We start from the raw sequence: 5424 nt of genomic DNA on the forward strand, positions 1-5424 counted from the left end.
CTATAACCACTTGGCTTTAATAAAGTATACCTTTGGCTAGCCATGGGCCTCAGAGTCTTTCTTTTCTAACTGATCAAGTTGGGAGTGTTGACCAAAGCTGAATCTTGCTTTCTTCCTTCACTATGTCTGCCCATTAAAATCTGCTAGATTGCCATTTTTTAAATATTTTAGATCTAGAATCTCAGGTTCACTTGAAGTAAGCCATGCTGCCGCTGCCGCTGCTGCTGAGCAGATGGCAGCAGTCTGTGGGGAGGGGATGTCCTCTTAGAGATGGTGAGAGACCTGTAAGTTATTGGCTTTCAATCTCTTGCTAGAGATCCCATTCTAAAGTATCAAGCAGAGAGCTTATATTACATACACAATACAGATCAAACCTGCTTGGCTGCAATATATCTAGCAACTTTCACCTTTTCCAGGGGTTTGGATGAATCCTGTGTTGCAGAATGTGAGGACTGTCTTTTCATCCTCCTTCCAGTGATGACACCATTCCTCTCCTCTGATTTGATTGCTCTGTGTATCAGAAGGTTGAAGCAGGTAGTTTTTAAGATTGAAAAAATGTATATAGAAGCAGAATAAAAGTAGTAAGTGAGAATAAAATATAACAGAAAATAGAAAAGGTATATGGGGATAAAGGACAACAGAAGCAGCCTTCCTAAGAGAGCTCCTTAGGGGAGGTATTTCCTCATCACCAACTTTCCTCCCCAAATGCCAACTAAAGCCCCAGTGATGACAGATTTCCCTAGATACATTTAAGGCTGCATATTTATTTCAATTAATTCAGTAATCTGATAATTTATCAAATTATTTACCGTATTAATGTATTTTATAATTCATAATTATCAATCAAACATATATCACGACATAACTCAGTTTAATTCAAGCCAGAATGCCTGATTACCTGTAATAAAAATTATACGAGATAAAAAGCATCTTAATGGTTCACAAAACATTTTTACAATAGTCAACATATAACAACATTGTAATCCAAGCGACAGAAAAAAGAAATTCACATCTGGCCAAAACTTGTTCTAAAATTGGAACTACACCAATTACCAGCCTTGTCCATATCCGATGAAACTATCATCAATTCCAGTTTTCTGAATGAATAACTTACATTATCTGTTGAGAGTATAACCTATGGGTGACTTTGTTCTACATTATAAAAGGAAATGGCACAGGATAGACCACTGAAGGTGGTATCATTTACAATGCATGAACTTGGGACTATCAAAATGTTACATCGACATTTAACAAGAAAATCAAATAACTCCTGGCACAATCAGATGAACTTTTACAAGAGTTTATACTCAGAATTAAGGATTTAAAGGATGTTAGAAAAAAATTATCCAAAAAAAGATCTTTAGAAACTTCCAGACATAATCAGGTGAGAAAAAAATCAGTACATGCTTATGCCAATCAGTAGGATAGTAGTCAAGATCGGGAGTTCTTTCGGTTTGTATTGATTTAAAAGTAATATGCAACCAGATAAACAATTAGTCACAAATAATGTTTGGAAGAGTCATATTTTTTTTTAATTTCTTCCTGCTAACTTTTACTTTATTATAAAATAAAAATGTTTATTTATTGAATCAAAGCTATTACATACATGGCTGTAAGCATTCTTAATAACATAAAGATTAATTTGTTATTGCTGTATCAAGTAAGAAGCCAATAATTTACAAGGACTTTCCTCTTGTTCGAATATCTTTGTGCAATTAATCAGTATTCTGTATCAAATACATAAGAGAAATTAAGTTCCAATTTAGCAGACAAAAAAGTAATTCTGGTATAGGTTGTCTTGCATATTAAAGAATAAAGTTATTATTATATTAACTTTAGTTTCCAAATGTTCTTGTATAGACTTTTTTCCATGAAGTATAGTAAAACAACCTTTAATTTCACAGGTTTGTTTTTAAAAAAATCTTAAAATTCTTGTTTCATCTTTTGCACAAAGTCAATCTTTCAGTAGCAATGTATTCAAACATCTTTTCTTTTTAAAAAGAGTATTTTTCTTGTAATAGTGATGCTACTGGAGCATGCTTACCAATTATATTAAAGCTGATATTTCATTTCTCTATCCATATAAAAATCAAGATAATAAAAAAAAACTAAGGAAGAAACAAATCTGTTGTGCATTCTTACTGTGAAGCAATTATATCACCTTAAATTACCAAATTAAATTCCAACACATATGCCTGTAGGACTTTACAAGAGATAGATTTAACTAGAAAAATAGTCTAACAGAGGTCTAACATTTGATTAAAATCTCTAGCCACAACTATCTGATCCATAGTTAAACTAAAAAAATATTCAAATAAGCTAAGTAAAACATTCAAATGGTGCTTAGTAGGACAATAGTCATCACTATAATGAATGCCATAGAGTTATTAAAGCATTTTCTTTACCATATCTTAAAAAGCCCTTTCACCCTTACAGGAAAAGGTGATCCTATCAGGAGCTCCTATCCTCACCAAAATCATATAGCCAATTTATACAGACAGAAAACATGTTCTAATTAATTTGAAAATAAACATTTAAGTCACTTAAACTGAAAGGCAAGGAAGAAACAAAGGTAGCTGAATTATGTGTTTAAATCCAAGAAATCAATATAGACTGAGCTCAATTATCTTGTTTGCTGCCATGTAACAAATATGCGTGAGGGGAAGATTTCTTAGAAACTGCAATAATCAGAGAGGCTCATCCTTTTTTACTTTCTTTTGTACTTCTTTGTTGTTGTGGTTGGTATTGCCAGTTTTGTAAATGAGAAATTCTGTATGTGGAAGACAGTGGTGAAATCCAAATTTTTTTACTACCGGTTCTGTGGGCATGGCTTGGTGGGCGTGACAGGGGAAGGATACTGCAAAATCTCCATTCCCACCCCTCTCCAGGGGAAGGATACTGCAAAATCCCCATTCCCTCCCCACTCCTGGGGGAAAGATATTGCAAAATCTCCATTCCCACCCCACTCTGGGGCCAGCCAGAGGTTGTATTTGCAAGTTCTCTGAACTGCTCAAAATTTCTGCTACCAGTTCTTCAGAATCTGTCAGAACCTGCTGGATTTCACCCCTGGTGGAAGGCTTTGAAACGATAATATCTTTAGCATAACATTAAGTTCCAAATCATAGAGAGGAAGATTGCTATGGTTATGGTCTCCATCACAAATGATTGTCTCTTCCATCTTTTGAGAATGGCATCCATTTTCCTCCACAGCACTACAGAACGTTATTTTCTTGTATGCAAGAAATGTTGCAAATAACTAGAGGAGAAACATAACATTCCTGCTATTTGTGGAAATAGGTCTATATATGAAAAAAGCTTTTAAAATAGTAGTTGAATATTCATTCCTACATGCGATATGAAAAATTATTTTGGAAACCAACAGAAAAACCTGTTAAGTAATGAAAGTTCTTTTAAAATGTTGTTAAATACTATTTTTAAATTAACATTATGCAATGTTGGTGTTATAAAAGTATATTTTATTAATCTTAATATTATAACACTATCCCATTCCATGAACAACAGAATCAAAAAGTTAAATATCATTAATTAAAAAACAGTGGAATGAAAAAATTCTGCAAGGATTTACAGAATGTGCATGGAGCTCTTACAGATCTGCTTGATTGACAAGAGCTCATGTTGCCACTGCCACCCTGCAATGATCCAACAAATAAATTTATTGTGATCTACCCAAAAAAAAAAACCCAAAACAAATAAAACCCCAGAACAACAAGAAAAATGAAGGACATACATTACTGGATGAGAATATAGTTTAAATCATTATTTCTCAGCCTTGGCAAGTTTAAGATGTGTGGACTTCAATTCCCAGAATTCCCCAGCCACCATACGAAATACACACATCTTAAAGTTGGCAAGGTTGAAAAACACTGGTTTAGATAATACTCTCGGAAAACTGAAAAAAGCAAAGTAATTCCAGACTAAATAGTGTGGAAAGAACCTATGAAAGTAGGTACACGTAGAATTAAAAAAAACAACAACTTATATTTGTATCCTCAATTACCAGAAAGAACAAGCCAGAAATGAAAAGCAGGCACACACACAGAAACAAGGGACCAGGACAATTTTCATACTGAAAGCTCATTTTGCTAGTCAACTTCAATAGTTCACATGAAATTGTTTGATACCTAAAATATAAGGACTGTAATGACTTTCCAAATCAGATGCTATCAGTTCCGAGCATCTACTGTTATTTTCATATAAATTTTATTGAGGCAATAAAATCAAGCAAAATACATTTAGCAAACATTTTATACTCATTACAGTAACCATGTAACATAATACATTAGTTGTCAGCATAATAAGCCCAGTAGAGCTCTACCTATTGACCATCCCCATTCATGGATTCAAGTGTGCACTGTATCTTTTTTGTACCAGCAGAAAGCTATCAAAACTGAGCCTCAGCTCATATGTACTGCAGAGAATAAATGTATTTGCAATATGATAATCTAGAACAGTGTTTCTCAACCTCAACAACTTTAAGATGTATGGACATCAACTACTAGAATTCCCCAACCAACATACTAGCTACAGAATTCTGGAAGTTGAAGTCCACACAAATTGCTGAGGTTGAGAAATACTGATCACAACTCACAAACATGTTATAACCATGAAATATGTTTGTATGCATTGTTTTTATTGTCACTCCCCAGACAACAATGGTTTCCTCACCTCAGTCATATCAATGACGGTCTCAAGGGCAAAATGGGCTGTGCTTTGGATCAAAGTAATTGGGAAATGTTTGCTAAAATAAACTATATCTGTTTATAGCGTACTGTTTTCAAGAAAAACAAATGCAAAGCATTTTCAAACGATAAGATTAATGAAAAGGCTCAAAAATAATTCATATATTAACCATGAATTCTAAAAAAGTGTAGAACATCATAGTTCATATTTACCATGCCATTCCATCATACAACTGATGGGGTATAACTCCAATCTCTGGATTTAAAAACAGTGCAGCCATCCCTCCCAGAATGAAATGCCTAGGAACTAACATTCCCCAGTGATCTGGGGAAGGATAAACTCCACTTTTGTTCTGGAGTCCATTAAAATGATATCAGTCCTTATATTTCGGTATGAAGACATAAATCCTTACGTATAAGATAGGCAAACTAGCATAGTTTCTTGGATTAAAAAAGAAAACAGAGTTTTCTGTCAAATATTTACAAAACTCCAATACTTATTGAGATTGATGGCCCATATACATGAAATTATTTATATGTCTGCAAAATATCCTTACAATATAAATGTTTCCCTTGAATACACTTGTGTATTATACTGCTACATTTTTAACATTTTCTTACGTCACTGAGTAGAATAATATATTTAACTACATATGTGCAGTTCCCTTAGTACGATGGAAAGCAACTTCACTGAGATTTGAACCTGAACAGAAAACACTTCTAC

The sequence above is a fragment of the Pantherophis guttatus genome, chromosome 4, assembly GCF_059756535.1.
Source record: "Pantherophis guttatus breed Tessera chromosome 4, ASM5975653v1, whole genome shotgun sequence".
Classification (NCBI taxonomy): domain Eukaryota; kingdom Metazoa; phylum Chordata; class Lepidosauria; order Squamata; family Colubridae; genus Pantherophis; species Pantherophis guttatus.